We start from the raw sequence: 18688 nt of genomic DNA, 5'->3' as shown, positions 1-18688 counted from the left end.
CACAGGGTCGGGCTGCATGCCTCCTGCCCTCCCTCCCGAGCAAAAGCTCCACCCAATTTCCTTCGGAGCTGATTAATAGGCGCAGCACGCTCTCCCCTATTCGCTCACGAGGAGGCGGCGCCACTTTATCTGCATATTCATGAGCTTATTTATTATTCATGAGCTTTCGCAGGCTCCCCCAATATTTTTTATAAGTCGGCGCCTCTGTCCGTACTTAACCTGAAACTGTTCTTAACCTGAAGCACCACTTTAGCTAATGGGGCCTCCTGCTGCTGCCGCGCCGCCGGAGCGCGATTTCTGTTCTTATCCTGAAGCAAAGTTCTGAACCTGAAGCACTATTTCTGGGTTAACGGAGTCTGTAACCTGAAGTGTACCGTATGTAACCTGAAGCGTATGTAACCCGAGGTACCACTGTATCTCAAGTGTCGCAAGACAGACTAAAGAGGTGCATCTTCAGTACTCACCGAAAGCTGTACAATGAAGCACTTCTGTGGGGAAGGGAGATCCATCTTAGAATGGCCTCTTATTGGCTGCCGCCAACACCCCACCCTTCTTGCAACCCGCCAAGCTGGAACTTGAGAGAAAAAAGGACCTGATGCCTCATTCCCCTTTGTGTCAAGCAATACCTGGCAGGGGCTTGTTGGCAGTGAGCGCTACAAGGGTGGCTGCTGCTTGCTGGGATTGGTAAGACAGAAGGCAGGGAAGCTGAAGAGCAGGGGGAGCCAGAGCCAATGGCTGGCAAAGACCATTTGTTCTCGTTTTGACCCCATTCTCCTCTCTGTCAAATTCTTCACAGGAACACTGAGAGGAAGAAGCATTCAGGCAGTGCCATACCTGGCTGTAAGAAGCAGGCAGGTGGGGACTGACTGAGGTTATGGGGGCACTGCCCCACTTGCCGTAAAGGACCAGTCTCCACTGGGTAGGTGGTTCAATAGGATGGTGCCCCAAGGGTATCTCAAGAAACTGTCTTGGACAGAATGCCCCTGTCTTCTCTAAGGTCAAAGAGCAAGCTGGCAGTGAATCTAAGTTGGAGTTAACTCTTTATTAGCAAAAACGTGGTCTCCGCAGTCTTGGCTGAGTGTTAGGCAGCTCATTCCCTGAGTCTAACTCCATGAAAATCAGTTGCCAAGACAGAGAGTCCCCACCTCCTTGCAGCCATCCAATTCCTCTCCTCTCTCGGGCTTTTTCCAAGCAAGCGGAGACTGTGTTTGTGTGCAGCCAACCTCTCCTCTGCCCTTTTCATGCCTCTTCTGGTTCTGGGAGACAAAGGGAGATGGGCGCTTCTCCCAGGAGGAGTGGAAGATACCTACCCTGAGTCATCTCTGCCTCTTGGCCGCCCTCCTCCCTTGCTCCTGCATCAGCTTCTGCCTCCGATTCTGGACTTTCCTCTGACACAGATTCTCCCTGCTCACTAAGCCCTGTTACCCCTTCAGCTTCTGGTACCTCTTCTTCCCAGGCTTCTCCCTGTCATCATTGTCTCACCACTACTCTTTGGGCTCTGAGCCTTCTTCCCTTGGTGGCTCCCCAGCTGGTTCCTTCCACCAGTCCTCTGCGTCCAACTGGTCCATGACATCTAACAGCCATCCTCTGCCTGGGAAACAAAGCCAGCATTTGAGGTTAAGAAATTGTTCTTAGATTGGGAATTACCCCTACAAATGTCGCTGTGATACGCTACCTACCACAGCTGCTGAGGGCCTTTTCAAAACAAGCCGGAGCTCTCTGCTATATTTCAGATCGCTCCGTGAGGGAGCTTGCCGCCTCTTCAAAGTTTGGATTTCAGTAATGAGCTAATACTCCAAATGCCTCCAGCTGCCAACAGCTGTGCATCTTCTCTTAATTACATTCACCAGGCCTTTTCGCAGGGAGGTGTTTCAGCGTGGGGCTGGACCTGACTTTGCAAAGTAATTGAAGCTTAAAAGGGAACAGTGTCAGCTTTCTATGGGGAGTCTCATGCTGCGTGATGCAAAACAAGCAAGCCAGGAAATTAAAAATCTATCACTCTGGCGTTAAATAAAGTATTGGTGTGTTTTTTTAAGGCCCTTCCATGTCAGCCTGCCTCCCATTAGAAGTTCCTGGCTTTGTTGAATGGCATGATGTTACTGCTGTTAAGACTTCTTAACTTTCACCTAAATGTCAACTTGAAATGTCAACTACAATTGAATTTTTTTCTTTGTGGGGGGGAGCCTCTCCTCCAGGAAGGAAACAACTGGTATGAAGTATGATAAATGAGAAGAATATTTGTTGTTTAGTCGTTTAGTCGTGTCCGACTCTTTGTGACCCCCTGGACCAGAGCACGCCAGGCACTCCTGTCTTCCACTGCCTCCCGCAGTTTGGTCAGACTCATGTTGGTAGCTTCGAGAACACTGTCCAACCATCTCGTCCTCTGTCGTCCCCTTCTCCTTGTGCCCTCCATCTTTCCCAACATCAGGGTCTTTTCCAGGGAGTCTTCTCTTCTCATGAGGTGGCCAAAGTATTGGAGCCTCAGCTTTAGGATCTGTCCTTCCAGTGAGCACTCAGGGCTGATTTCCTTCAGAATGGAGAGGTTTGATCTTCTTGCAGTCCATGGGACTCTCTAGAGTCTCCTCCAGCACCATAATTCAAAAGCATCAAGAGGAATATAAACCAGAAGAATATAAACCAGTCCAAATAGCATATAAGGGAATGTGTGGAAATGCACTGCCTACTGGCTCACTGCATCCCTCCATAGGCACAGATATATTTGCCCAAGGAGGTCAAAGACAGGGTCACCATCAGGCTCAACAAGTTGGTCTAGACTTTCATGGAGACTGTGGACCTCCTCCAAAAGGGATGTGAAGGGTGGCAATAAGAGGGTCATTTCCATGGTGGCTCCCTGATTATGGAATGCTCTCCCCAGGGAAACCTGTATGGCACCATCACTGTCTACCTTTAGGCATAAGGCAAAAACATTCCTATTTACCTAGGCTTTTGAATCTTCAGTTAATCATAATGGGAGATTATCCTTTTTCATAGGCTCGAATTTGTTCTTTTTCATTCTGGTGGAAAAACACACAGCTAAAGCAGAACTCGTCCTGTCTCCTTGAGCTACCAGACCACAAGTAGAAACTGGCATTGTATATAATATGAGAAAAGAAAACCTGGCAAGCTTTATAATAAAAAGGGGACGACAAGAGAAGCCCAGCAAGGTTGGTGACTGGGGGGCCACAAGTCCACACACATTTCTACACTCCCCCCCCATTTAATCTCCATTCTTGCTGTTGTTACATCCACGATCTCACCTGGGCTGGTTCACCTGGTGTTTCCAACCAGCTGCAGCCAAACCTACTGGTGTTTGTTTGCTTGTTTGCTTGCTTGCTTGTTTTTAAAAAGCCTTTTCTTTCTCAGGGCACTTTCAGATAGTTATTATTTTACAGAAGGGATTCAGGCACATACCAGGAAATGGAAGTTTTGTGTTCTCTCACTCTGGTGGAACAAATCCACTTGGAAAACTCAAGCACACTTTTTTGCGGCTCGGAAAGTGACAGGGAGGTGTGCTAGAAAGTGTGGAATGAGGCATAAGCACCAGCAAACAAATCATTGTCATATAACCTCCCCACAAACAAATCATAACAAAAGCTCAATAAAGGCCAGATATAGTCTAACTACCGTGTGAGCTCTGCCCAAGCAAATCAAGGTGCATGCTCAATAAACAGGTTACCTGTACAAGCCCTGTGACTCAGGCAGGTGATGGAACCAGCTTTTTACTGCTTACCATTCTTTACATTGGTTCTTTATTCCACTCATATTTAGTCCAAGCTTCTTGCATTTAAACCACCAATCCCAAGCTCATTTCCTTTACAGTGGTACCTCGGGTTAAGAACTTAATTCATTCTGGAGGTCCTTTCTTAACCTGAAACTGTTCTTAATCCGCCGCCGCCGCACAATTTCTGTTCTCATCCTGAAGCAAAGTTCTTACCCCAAGGTACTATTTCTGTAACCTGAAGCATCTGTAACCTGAGGTACCACTGTACACTAAACCCTGTTGAACTCAACAGGCCATACTTTTGTGTAGACATGTACAGGATTCCACCCAAATAACCAGTTAATTCAACCAATTTAATAGCATTTTCATCAAGTATGGCGGATGTCCAAATGCAAGGACTTTTGCATATTTTTGCCATCGAATTATTCTTTGTGTGCATTGGATGTTTTTTGTTGTTGTTTAGTTGTTTAGTCGTTTCCGACTCTTCGTGACCCCATGGACCAGAGCACGCCAGGCACTCCTGTCTTCCACTGCCTCCCGCAGTTTGGTCAAACTCATGCTGGTAGCTTCGAGAACACTGTCCAACCATCTCGTCCTCTGTCGTCCCCTTCTCCTTGTGCCCTCCATCTTTCCCAACATCAGGGTCTTTTCCAGGGAGTCTTCTCTTCTCATGAGGTGGCCAAAGTATTGGAGCCTCAGATTCAGGATCTGTCCTTCCAGTGAGCACTCGGGGCTGATTTCCTTAAGAATGGATAGGTTTGATCTTCTTGCAGTCCATGGGACTCTCAAGAGTCTCCTCCAGCACCATAATTCAAAAGCATCAATTCTTTGGCAGTCAGCCTTCTTTATGGTCCAGCTCTCACTTCCATACATCACTACTGGGAAAACCATAGCTTTAACTATACGAACCTTTGTTGGCAAGGTGATGTCTCTGCTTTTTAAGATGCTGTCTGGGTTTGTCATTGCTTTTTAGGAATATTTTATTATTACAACAGATTCCATCTTAGAAAACCAATCCCCTTTCACTCATATGCCCATACAGGGAAAGGGATGCTTTTTTTAAAAAAATGTGTTCTGTTGGGACAAAGATGCACACATGAAAGTACTTTTGCTTTCATTCTTATGTACATTTACACTAAGATTCGTTCAATAATGTGTATTGACCTATAGACATACTGAAAATGTTCAGCCTGGAGGGAAGAGACTTGGAAAGAAACATATTGACCATTTTCACACATATATAAAAGGGCTTTTTGGAATGAAAAGGGGGAGATTGATCACCACTTCCCTCGGGCAAGAGCTCAGATCAAAAGGCTGCCTTTCTAATCTTTATACAGCCATTTGGTCAATGGGTAAATGTCCATCAATTGCTTTATTATTCATGTGCATCAGCTTCTATCTAGCCTGAACATTCAGGGTGCATCACATGCTATTAAAAATAAAATAGATTACCTCCAAGCGTGGCACTCTCTAGAAGGATTTGTTAGGCTGGGGATGAGCTATATTATCTCTGCAACTTGGACTAATTGGATAGAGGGCATAATCTGAGAAGGGCTTTGAAGCAATTCTCCTGTGTATTCTTTATAAGGCCTGTATTTTATTTTGAAAATAAACATGTTTTCTTAAAATAAACAAAAAATACCTAAATTTGTTTAACTTTTTTATTTGCATATATCTGAACCTGTAGGGATTTGGCAGGGGAATTTAATTCAGCTTGCATTGAAGACATTTGAAGACAAACCTACCTGATTCACATTTCCCTAAACAAAATTCAAATAGAAACAATACGAATAATACTAATACTAATATGCCGCCCATCTGGCTGTGTTGCCCCACACAACCTTTGAAATGTGTACTTGTCCAAGTTTTGAAAGGCAGTTGTCTCTCTAGTGCAGTGTTTCCCAAACTTTTTTGGGCAACGGCACACCTGTTTACTGAAAAAAATCTCGCGGCACACCACCATTACAGCCCCGTGACGTCAGCGCGCAGCGTCACGCCGGGAGGGATGCACGAAAGTGAAAGTTTTTTCCCTCCCCCTTGCCGGGGAACCTCCAAGCTTTGGGGGTGGGAGGAGGCAGCAGAGCGAGGGACTGAGGGATGGCGGCAACTGAGGCGGCGGCGGCTGTTGTGGTGGTGGCGGCGATTGCTGGCGGAGGAGGGGGCGGCGGCGGGGCTTGAGGAGCCGTCGCCGGGAGTTGCTGCTGCTGTTGTTGCTGCTGCTGCCCGGACATGCCGGCCTCCTCCTCCTCCGCTGTCTCGCGCTCCTCCCTTTTGCACACGCTGCCCCGCCGCTTGGCACCACCACCGCGGAGCCGCCCCCGGCTCGACGCGGATCCTCGCCGCCGCCACCTCTCACCGCCCGACTCGCCCGCCTCCCTCCCACGGCACACCAGCCAATGTCTCATGGCACAGTAGTGTGCTGTGGAACACCGGTTGGGAAACACTGCTCTAGTGTAAAATGTGCATAAAAATGCATTAGTGAAAATAGCATACAAAAACAAATAGATATTATGAGGAAATTGCTTTGAAAGAAAATGTGCATAGTAGGCAAAATTGCATGCTAAAAAAAATTGTGTTTTATGAGAAATTTGCACTAAAACCCTGCTTTTCATGAGGAATTTTGAAAAAAATAATTGCAAACGGATGTGTAAATAATAATTATAATTATACCCTGCCCATTTGGCTGGGTTTCCCCAGCCACTCTGAGCGGCTCCCAACAGAATACAGTGGTACCTCAGGTTACATACGCTTCAGGGTAGATACGCTTCAGGTTACAGACTCCGCTAACCCAGAAATAGTACTTCGGATTAAGAATTTTGCTTCAGGATGAAACAGAAATCGTGCAGTGGCGGCGCAGCGGCAGCGGGAGGCCCCATTAGCTAAAGTGGTGCTTTAGGTTAAGAACAGTTTCAGGTTAAGAACAGACCTCCAGAATGAATTAAGTTCTTAAACCGAGGTACCACTGTATTAAAAGCAGAGTAAAACATCAGACTTTAAAAACTTCCCTAAACAAGACTGCCTTCAGATGTCTTCAAAAAGTCAGATAGTTGTTTATTTCCTTGACATCTGATGGGAGGGTGTTCCACAGGGCGGGTGCCACCACCTAGAAGGCCCTCTACCTGGTTCCTTGTATCCTCACAATGAAGGAACAGGCAGAAGGCCCTCTGAGCTGGACCTCAGTGTCTGGGCTGAACGATGGGGGTGGAGATGCTCCTTTGGGTATACTGGGACAAGCCCATTTAGGGCTTTCAAGGTCAGCACCAACACTTTGACTTGTGCTCGGAAACATACTGGGAGCCAATGTAGGTCTTTCAGGACTGGTATGATATGGTCTTGGCAGCCACATTCCAGTGGCTGAGTGTTTCCTTTGTATGCAGAAGGCCCTGGGTTTGATCCTTGGCATCTCCAGGTCGGGTTGCAAAGACCCCTTGCCTGAAATGCTGGTGAGTCGCTGCCGGTCACTAGGCAATACTGAGCTGCTTGGACCAATGGTCTGACTCAGGCAGCTTCCTGTGTTATTTTTTGTCATCAAGGACGGATTTGTCCACCTCTCCAAAAAAATAAAAAATAAAAAATGAAGTCTCACACTAGTTTTGAAATATGCTCCAGGTATTTAAAAAAAGAAAGAAAAGTCATGTAAGCAAGGAACTTACAAGCAAGAAATACCATATTTTTCACTCTATAAGACGCACTTTTCCCCTCCTAAGAACTAAGGGGGAATGTGTGTGCGTCTTATGGAGCAAATGCAGGCTTGGCGGGCTATCCCAGAAGCCAGAACAGCAAGAGGGATCGCTGCTTTCACTGCGCAGCAATCCCTCTTGCTGCTCTGACTTCGCTTCGCTGGAGAGGCGCTGCGCAGAGAGGGAGAGCTGTGCAGCGCCCCTTCAGTGAAGTGGGAGGATAATGGAGCCCCTTCCGTTTCTCCTCCTGCTTTGCTAGAAAGGCGCTGCGCATATTCAGATTTTTTTTTCTTGCTTTCCTCCTCTAAAACTAGGTGCGTCTTATGGTCGGGTGCATCTTATAGAGCGGAAAATACGGTACTTGGCTGATAGTGTTCATAGGAGTCTGTCCTTTTGCATAACTGGAAAGGAAAAGCCACACGGTTCACATGAGTGATAGCAGGATAAAACTTTGAGAGAGGAAAAACAATAATGACATCTGGATCCATAACAAGGTCAGGCTGCAAATGCAAATGTCTGGAAGGAACTAGCCTTTTCCAGAGGTTTAGGACTTGTCCATGGGTAGGCAAGCTAAGTCCCGGGGGCCGGATCCGGCCCAATCACCTTCTAAATCCAGCCAGGAATCAGCGTGTTTTTACATGAGTAGAATGTGTGCTTTTATTTAAAATGCATCTCTGGGTTATTTGTGGGGCATAGGAATTCGTTCATTTTTATTTTTATTTTCAAAATATAGTCAGCCCCCCCCCCAAGGTCTGAGGGACAGTGGACCGGCCCCCTGCTGAAAAAGTTTGCTGATCTCTGGACTTGTCCATAACTTCATAGCAAATTTCACCCTCCCCAGTATTGGTGGTCATATGTTCTGATCTCTCCCCTCCCCCAACAATATTTATTTTAAAGCAGTCCATTCATAATATGCAATTACTCCACTCCTTGTTTGCTGCCCATTGGTGCCTTGGTCAATCTTGGCATCCTACAGAAAAATCTAATAATCTTCTTTCTCCTGTTAGTGGCTAGAATTGTGATTTCCAGGTGAATGGAACTCTCCCCCCCCCCAAGTCCTTAGAAGAGTAGAGGCCTTTTTTGGACTATTTGAAAAAGCATTATACCTAAATGAAATTGCAGGCAGATTCAAGATATGAGCAGCAGAAGAAAAAAGATAAAATAATTGTATTACAGTGGGTTTTTTTGTAACAGATAAGAGTTTATTATATAATGCAGTAGAAAACACTCTGGAGGCGTGGGTGGCAAGTCAATCTACGAAACAAAGTTGTTATGTAATTATCTAATTTGAAGCTAATTTGAGAAATGTTGGAAATTTAATAAATATATATATATATACTTGAAACCTCCCAAGTTCTCTCTGCAATACTAGTCCACTTACACCTGGTCCACAGGTCCTCTGAAAAGTGGGCACATCACTAAATTTGGCAAAGAGAGCAAAAATTCTGAACTGCTCCAAGGTCACCCAGAGAGCTCCATGGCTGAGTGGGGATTTTAAGCCTGGTCTCTCAGGTCTGAGTCCATAGGAGCCAACTCCTAGGAGCTGAGGTCCCTTCGTAAAATATTTGAGGGTGCTGCCCTCCCCCAGAGTCAATGAGCATTGCCATTCAAATGCTGTGCATGCGCCATGTCTTGAGATCAGTTGTGCAGGGTGGGCCTTACCTGCCCCTCCCCCAATATTTTCTTCAAGTTGGCCCCCCTGCCTGAGCCCAACACTCAAACCATATATGACACCAAACCAGAGAATCTCATCATCCAAATCAGCACTCTCTTTGTGGAGTCTACCTTTCCAAAGCTGCCTTTTCCTGGCCTCCTGCAGTAATGTGCAACTCTTCCTGTAACACACACACACACACACACACACACGGTTTCGTTAAAAAGAAAAATGCATTTCTTTTGATGATTAAACTAATGGAAAACCTGCAGGCTCGTAGCAGCAATGTTTTGCCTGCACATAACCTAGAGGGCGAGAGCACATTCCATAGCCGAATTGCAACACTGGTGGTTGAGCGAGAGCAGACGCGGAGCATATAATTGAAGACAGAAATCAACTATTGGGGGGAGGGTTTGGTGGGAGAGAAAAAGCCGCGTTTGTGCTCAGACCAGGAATTCACCAATGGAATGTGCAGTATTTGGTGGCTTCTGACTTCCTTCCACTGTGGCCAGCAGTGAAGTCTGCGGTGGATCTGTGATGCTCAGCAACCGTGGATGAATTTGCTGGTTGATTATAGGTCCGGAACCAAGAGCGTACAGGCAAGCCGCTTACCAGAGGGCAGGAAACAGCAGGCCCTAGCTGACTGACTTATGGGAGAAAAGCGGAAGGCGTGGAGAATGAGGGTCAAAAGAAATGCAGCACAGGAATTTAATGATCAAACCTCCATCTTCCATTTTCTAAAATCTCCAGCGCCACTAATGGTTGTGGCTGTGGCACTGGGCGAGGGGGGTACTTACATTTTCTTCCCTGAACTTTCCTGACTGAAAACTGCAGACACAACCCCATTTTCCTGGGTGTAAGTCCCATGGAGGGACACAGGTGGTGCTGTGGGTTAAACCACAGAGCCTAGGACTTGCCAATCAGAAGGTCGGCGGTTCGAATTCCCACAACAGGGCGAGCTCCCGTTGCTTGGTCCCTGCTCCTGCCAACCTAGCAGTTCGAAAGCACGTCAAAGTGCAAGTAGATAAATAGGTACCACTCCGGTGGGAAGGTAAATGGCATTTCCGTGCACTGCTCTGGTTCGCCAGAAGCGGTTTAGTCATGCTGGCCACATGACCCGGAAGCTGTATGCCGGCTCCCTTGGCCAATAAAGCGAGATGAGCGCCGCAACCCCAGAGTCGGTCACAACTGGACCTAATGGTCAGGGGTCCCTTTAAGTCCCATGGAATGGGGCTTATCTCTTGAGTAGACATGGTTACGTTCCCATCCTAAATCCCCTATTAGTGGGAAGGGGGAAAAGAATGGCCAGTGGATTACAGGTACCTGTTTGCTCCCCTGGCACTAATATTAGCAGGTTGGGTGTATAAGGGCAGCAGGCACAAAAAACATGAGGATTAAAAGTGTTTCCTTCATGGCTCCAGTTCCCTGTTGGAACGGCACCTTTAAAGGAGGGTCTTACCACTTTGAACAGCCTTGGTTCTAAGGTATGGTTTAGCATGCCATGCAAAACAGGCCAGCGAATCACATGGTGTGTTGTCTGTGTGTGTATGTTTGTACTTTCTTTATCCATCCTGGCTCCTCTTCCCTCCCCCCTCCCCCTTTCAATGTTTGCTGTAAATTTGGCGCTGGGACGATTTTAGGAATTTGAACTGCTTCCCTTTGCCAATGACAGTAAATAAAACCGCATATCCTCTATGGAAGCTCTACTAGAAGCAACAGACAATGGAAGGTTGCTGTGCTGTAAACAGGGCTAACCGAAAAAAGTTCACAAAATATAATTAGGAAGCCCTCCTGGGTAAACCTCCAGACGGATATTATTCAGTCGTGGGCTTCCCATCTGCAACACTCCAGATGGTCCAACCCAGCCTGAGCAGCCAAAGGAAGATTTGCTTTTGGGTGGCCTGAAGTTCTCAATGCTGGTTTTTCTGACTGAACACTTTGCATGGACTTCAGGCTGCAGGCAGGGGTTACCCATTTGAATGGTTTAAAAGAGGAATTGGTCAATTCATGGAAGGTATGGCTACCTGTAAGGGATGCGGGTGGCGCTGTGGGTTGAACCACAGAGCCTAGGACTTGCCGATCAGAAGGTCGGCGGTTCGAATCCCCGTGACGGGGTGAGCTCCCGTTGCTCGGTCCCTGCTCCTGCCAACCTAGCAGTTCGAAAGCACGTCAAAGTGCAAGTAGATAAATAGGTACCGCTCCGGCGGGAAGGTAAATGGCGTTTTCCATGAGCTGCTCTGGTTCGCCAGAAGCGGCTTAGTCATGCTGTCCACATGACCCAGAAGCTGTACGCCGGCTCCCTCGGCCAATAAAGCGAGATGAGCGCCGCAACCCCAGAGTCGGCCACGACTGGACCTCATGGTCAGGGGTCCCTTTACCTTTATGGCTACCTGTGGCTACTAACCCTGATGGGTATATGTTCTACACCTGCTGTTGGAGGATATGCTTCTGAATACTGGGTGCTGGAAAATTCAGGAGAAAAGGGTGCTGTTGCCTTTGTGTCCAGCTTGCTGGCTTCCCACGGGAATCTGCTTGGCCACTGAGATAACAGGATGCTGGACTGAGGTGAGCCATTAGCCTGATTCAACAGGGTCTTCTTATATTCTCATAAATGGGCTTCCCTGCAAAAATGGCCTACAGTGGTACCTCAGGTTACATACGCTTCAGGTTACAAACTCCGCTAACCCAGAAATAGTACCTAGCGTTAAGAACTTTGCTTCAGGATGAGAACAGAAATCGTGCTCCGGCGGCGCAGCAGCAGTGGGAGGCCCCATTAGCCAAAGTGGTACCTCAGGTTAAGAACAGTTTCAGGTTAAGAACAGACCTCCAGAACACATTAAGTACGTAACCAGAGGTACCACTGTATTTTAAAACATTATTAGTTTCACCTTCTGGTACCAAAAAAGAAGTATATTTGCAGAATGTGAAAAAAATAGAGGCCATGTCTGGAAGGCATAGTTCCTGAATTTTTAGCCCTCCAATCCACAACCGTTTCCAGGGCCATCAAATACTGTTGAAAAGAAGGAAGAAATTGACAGAAATCTCTGGCCAAACTCAATAGTGGGGAGGAGGAGGATGGGGACAAAACTAAAATTAGTTGATTCTGCTTGTTATTGGCTTGGGCGCCCCCTACTGTTGGCCTCCTGGCCTTCCACCCAACCAGTCCCAATGGGCAGCAACCACTGCCGTCTTGAGCATAACTGAAGTATGAAGTCATAACGCCATGAGAAAGAAGCTGGTTTATTCAAGCCCAAGGCCCACCTTCTCTTGCACGCTGTTCCCACAGTGGCCAACCAGATGCCTCTGGCAAACCCACAAGCAGGACTTGAACACAGCAGCACTCTCCCCTCCTGTGGTTTCTAGCAAATGCTATTTTTTAATTATAGCTGTTGTTGCTCAGAAATAGCCTACCTCCAACCATGGAGGCAGTGCATAGCCATCCTGGCTAGTAGCCATTAATAGTCTACGCGGGTGGAATGCGGGTGGCGCTGTGGTTTAAACCACTGAGCCTCTTGGGCTTGCCAATCAGAAGGTTGGCGGTTCGAATCCCCACAATGGAGTGAGCTTGTGTTGCTCTGTCCCAGCCCCTGCCGACCTAGCAGTTTGAAAGCACACCAGTACAAATAGATAAATAGGTACCGCTGCGGCAGGAAGGTAAATGGTGTTTCCGTGCACTCTGGTTTCCATCACGGTGTCCTGTTGTGCCAGAAGTGGTTTAGTCCTGCTGGCCACATGACCCAGAAAGCTGTCTGTGGACAAATGCCGGCTCCCTCGGCCTGAAAGCAAGATGAGCGCCACAACCCCATAGTTACCTTTGACTGGACTTAACCGTTCAAGGGTCTTTTAAAGGTAAAGGGACCCCTGACCGTTAAGTCCAATCGCAAACGACTCTGGGGTTGCAGCGCTCATCTTGCTTTACTGGCCGCGGCAGCCAGCGTTTGTCCACAGACAGCTTCCGGGTCATGTGGTCAGCATGACTAAGCTGCTTCTGGTGAACCAGAGCAGCACACGGAAACGCTGTTTACCTTCCCACCGGAGCAGTACCTATTTATCTACTTGCACTTTGACGTGCTTTCGGACTGCTAGGTGGGCAGGAGCAGGGACTGAGCAATGGGAGCTCACCCCGTCGCAGGGATTTGAACCACCGATCTTCTGATCGGCAAGTCCTAGGCTCTGTGGTTTAGACCACAGCACCACCCACGTCCTTTACCCTAATAATCTACCTCCAATGTCTAACCCTCTTTTAAAGCCACCCTAGTTGGCGGCCATCATTATTGTCACCTATGGGGGAGCAAATTCTATAGTTCAACTATGCACTGCATGAAGATTGCAAGAAGGTGTCTTTCCTTTTGACTGTCCTGATTACTCCCAAATGCCAGTTCGTTGGATGTTCGCAAGTCCTAGTGTTTATGAGAGGAGAAAACCCCTTTCCTCCATCCCCTCTCTCCGCTCCACGCCTCATTTTGTACCCTTCTCTCGCATTGTCTCTGAACAAAAAGGCTCCCCCTTCACCCCCAGTGCGAAGTCCTCCAGCAGTCCTGGGTCAGCAGCCTGCCGTTGGGTTTGTGACACCAGCTGGCATCAGTTAGATCAGTCCTCAGCAGCTGCTGTATTCATTAGAAACTGTAATAATGATCAAGTCTCTACCATTTTTCCAAAGCTCATATGGTTTGCAGCTACTATTACATTTCACTGACTGACAGCTGAGAAACGGAAAGACGCAGAGAGACACCCCCTCAGCTGCTAAGTCTGGGCTATGTTAAGAGCTTCTGAAGGGCAGTTCCTGTTACTGAGAGGTAATGCAAATCCAGGGCAGTTCTCCAGTGGCAATTTGTGCGAGTTCAAAGCCTCCCAACAATGCACATAAGCAACAATGGGGCATCGGCGATTACGGGAAGCCCACATATAACAGTGGATCAAATTTTCACCAGATGGTAGAGTGCTTCAGCTCAGGTTTCTCGTTTCACATAGTCCTTTGACCTACCCAAACCACACAGTTCACCAAGTTCCCCCACAAAAATCCACCCAGGCAAAAAGATACACATTCCGAGAGCTTTGATAACCGGTCCGTCAAGAAAACAGATGCTGGCTAATAGGTACCAAATATGCATACTCCTACGGATCATGTGTATACGGCTGAAGTGAGGTTTTCAGTCCAGTGTGCATGATAATTGAGGGGAACAGTTGCATTCCTTAAATCAAGGGTGAATATGGGCGTGGCAAGCTGTTTTGTGGCAAAGAATTGGAAAGCTGTTTAAATAGCAACTGCTTCGAGGTCACATGTGAGAGTTAAGGAATCGTGGTTATTTTTAAACCCCAAAATATTTCCAGTTAAAGAAATTCTTCCATCTTTCATGACAGAGCACATTTTCATGTTAAGAATTTGCCCTTTTTAAAAAATGCAAATGTTGGAACTCTCTGCAATTTGAAAATGACGACACAGGTATGTTAAGAAGCGTGTAAGCTCTCTTACCTTCTGTCCTAGGGCTGGGCGATAGCGGCTTTTCAACATATATCACCAGCTAAACATCGCGGCCTGGCGATATAATGCGGTGTTGAAAAAACAAGCTGCGTTGACCTCAGCCTGCGAGGCGCCAGGTGAAATTGCCACAGCTCTCATTGCAGGAGCTGAGGCGGTTTCACCCCAGTGCCTAGAGAGCTTGGTTCAATAAAGTGTTTGTAAGGCTCCGCTGGGGTGCGGGAGGGCTCCTCATTCCTGACAGAGCCAGCCCTAGTGCTCTGTGTGGGAGCCAGCGCCAGGCTGGGGGACCCTTTAACTGCTCAGTTGAGGGGAGCAGCCACCCCCCAGTCCTCAGCCAAGCAGTTTAAAGATGCAGAGGGAGCCAATATTATGTTTGCTGACTGGGAGAAGTTGTGGACCACCGGGATTAAATTTACAGCATGTAATGCCTTAAGAGAGAATATTATGAAAATGATGTACAGGTGGTACATGACTCCAGTCAAGCTAGCAAAAATATATCACTTGCCCGACAATAAATGTTGGAAATGCAAAGAGATTGAAGGTACATTCTTTCACCTTTGGTGGACGTGCCCAGGGATCAAGGCCTTCTGGGAAATGATATATAATGAACTGAAAAGGGTATTTAAATATACTTTCCCGAAGAAACCAGAGGCCTTCCTCCTGGGCATAGTGGACCAATCGGTGTTAAAGAAGGACAGAACTTTTTTTATGTATGCTACAGCAGCAGCAAGAATCCTCATGGCAAAGCATTGGAAGACACAAGAACTACCCACCCTGGAAGACTGGCAGATGCAACTAATAGACTACATGGAGATGGCGGAAATGACTGGCAGAATCAGAGACCAGGGAGAAGAGTTGGTGGAAGAAGATTGGAGAAAATGTAAAAATTATTTGCAGAAATATTGTAAAATTTTTGAATGTTGATGACATTGAAATAAATTGCAGGGGCTCTAGCAACAAGGCAAAATGTAAGATTGGATTAATAAATAGATAAAACTAATAGGAAAAGATTTTGCTGAACTAAATATTAAAAGGGATACAAGAACAGGAGACGTGAGGGAGTCAGGAAAACAAGTTAACTAAAGATGAAATTAACAAAGAGGGAATTTTTGTTTTTTTCTATATGTGTTTTTCTTTTTCTTTCTCCTTTTTCATGTTTAAAGTGTGTATTTTTGTATTTTGTAACTTTGTATTTTCTCTGTCTGTATTTTTTTGAACATTTTTTAATGTTAAAACTTAATAAAATATTGATTAAAAATAAATAAATAAAGATGCAGAGGGAGGAACAAGCTGTATCGGCGCCTCGCCAATACAATGTTTTTCTCCCTCTGCGCAGGATGAAGGCAGAGTGGGATGGTGGTTTCACTCAGCGATGTATCGCTGGTGAAACCGCCACCGCTCCTGAGTCCCTCTGCTAACAACACTCGCTGGAGGAAGTCGCTAGCAGAGGGACTCAGGAGCGGTGGCGGTTTCACCAGCGATATACTGCTGAGTAAAACCGCCATTGCGGTCTGCTCCTCATACCGGTTCTGGGCGATATATTGATACGTCACCCAGGCCTATTCTGCCCTGAAGGTGTTTCCCAGGGACCTCACTGTCACGTTCCTGGGCGTACAAAGAAAACAAAATGCTCTTAACTTCCACACACACTGCATGCAAAAAGAACTGCACTATTCCCTTGGGAGGCTTTTTTTTCTCATGACAGAAAGGTGAATAGAGCAACCACCCTCAAATCATCTCAGGGCTTTGGGATCTGGGTGTGTTTTTATTATGTCTGTTAAATATTGGCGAGGTTGTGCCATTTGTAGGAACACAGTTTCAAAAGCTAGCAGGAAGTTCAGATTGCACTAGGCCCTGTCAGATAGGAAGCTGCCTTGCACACACACAGTCCAGCTAACTCAATATTGCGTTGCCCTAGCTGGCAGCCATTTCCCAAGGTTTCAGGTGGGTGTTTGTTCCAGCCCGACCTGGAAACGGGACCCGGGACCCGCTGTATGCAAAGCAGATGCTCTTTCCCCTGAGCCACGGTTCTTCTCCAAACATTGTCTAAGGATATTGGGCTCCGAGGCTTCAGCCGAAGGGGTTAAGCCCAATGCTATTCCGAAATGGCAAGATGGGGAAATCATCTTGCATTCCACAAAAAGGGAACTAGCTGGCACCGCTAACAAGGGCCAGATGTTACAAGTCACTCCTACAGATGTGGTTCGAATTGAACTGCGATTACTTGCAGCTTCTGCCGCAGAAAGGGAAAGTTGTAAACATTTGCTGAAGTTCTCAAATAAATACATAATTACCTGCATATGCATTGATCAAATGCCTCGGTTCATATTCACGTATATGTATTTGGCTTAAAAAATATTTTTAAAAAGCATAGAATGGGCACAGGCTGCATCTGGAAAAGGCAGAAAATACTCTTGCTGGTTTTCAGCAGCAGCAGCAGCAGGGATAACATGGAAACCCCTCCCATCACCCCTGACCACTGGCCATGCTGACTGGGGCTCATGGGAATTGTAGTCCAACCACATTTGGAGGACATTTTTCTGGTTAGTCCTGTGAACCCAAAGCTGTTTTTACTGTAATCCGCCTTGCGAAGTATTATGACCGAAAAACCTTCTATAAATATTAATGCTGTGTTGTTGTTTAGTCGTTTAGTCGTGTCCGACTCTTCGTGACCCCATGGACCAGAGCATGCCAGGCACTCCTGTCTTCCACTGCCTCCCGCAGTTCAGTCAAACTCATGCTGGTAGCTTCAAGAACACCATCCAACAATCTCATTCTCTGTCGTCCCCTTCTCCTTGTGCCCTCCATCTTTCCCAACATCAGGGTCTTTTCCAGGGAGTCTTCTCTTCTCATGAGGTGGCCAAAGTATTGGAGCCTCAGCTTCAGGATCTGTCCTTCCAGTGAACACTCAGAGCTGATTTCCTTCAGAATGGAGAGGTTTGATCTTCTTGCAGTCCATGGGACTCTCAATATTAATACTACTACCCAGTTAAAGAACTGATTAATCCTATGAATTTGTTCAAGAGTTTATATTTGATTCACCAGCCTTCTAAAGCAGGGGTGGGAAGCTTTTCTGACTCCATGGTCAGATCCTTTTCAGCAGTGCTTTATTCTGGGGTGGGACACAGATTTTGTGAACCTTTGTACTTTTGTCCATTTATTGTATTTATTTTCCCCGATTTGAACTATAAAATGGTGATTTTCTTGAGTCAAAATGAGAGTACCCCAAAACATCTTTTTTAGAAAAAAGCACTGCTTATCAGGATAGACTTCAGAGGTCAAATCTGGCAGGTGGGCAGGGCCAGGCACCTGTCAATCGCCTGGTATCAGGTGCAAGGTAAAGTCCCAAAGTTGATGCTGCTAAAACAAAGGGGATTATTCCCCCCCCCCCCGGTCCTCGCTTCCAAAGCATTGAAAGCTCTGGGGAATATAAAGCAAAATCTAAAATCAAAGAGGCATTCTTTCCAGTACAGGCACCTCCCAATTTATGCCGGGCTTACGTTCCAGGGCAAAAGGGACGTGGGTGGTCTAAACCACAGAGGCTAGGGCTTGCAGATCAGAAGGTTGGCGGTTCGAATCCCCGTGATGGGGTGAGCTCCCGTTGCTCAGTCCCTGCTCCTGCTAACCTAGCAGTTTGAAAGCACATCAAAGTACAAGTAGATAAATAGGTACCACTGCTCTGGTTTGCCAGAAGCGGCTTAGTCATGCTGGCCACATGACCCAGAAGCTGTACGCCGGCTCCCTCGGCCAGTAAAGCGAGATGAGCGCCGCAACCCCAGAGTCGGTCACAACTGGACCTAATGGTCAGGGGTCCCTTTACCCTTTACCTTACGTTCCAGGGCACCGTGTGCTTACGTGAAATCGTGTAGATTTGAAATACCATTGAAAAAGCCTGCAAACACCCCGTTCCTCCGCCCCCTTGCCCCACCCCATTTGTGACATTTCTGGGTCACTTCCAGGTTCCAGTGCAATGTGCCTATGCACAGATTGAATGTGTGCATAAACTGAACACCTCTTTCAGGGTGGTGCTAGCGGCTTCTCTCTGTTGACTGGCTATGTACTCGTATAAAAAACGCAATCTAAGGTGAACTTCCTGATCGGAGACACCTTTTCGTTTGATCCAACCCAAATAATGGATCAAAGTAATCAGC

This window comes from Podarcis vaucheri (genome assembly GCF_965113315.1).
Source record: "Podarcis vaucheri genome assembly, chromosome: 14".
Classification (NCBI taxonomy): domain Eukaryota; kingdom Metazoa; phylum Chordata; class Lepidosauria; order Squamata; family Lacertidae; genus Podarcis; species Podarcis vaucheri.
This window is presented reverse-complemented; position numbering follows the sequence as displayed.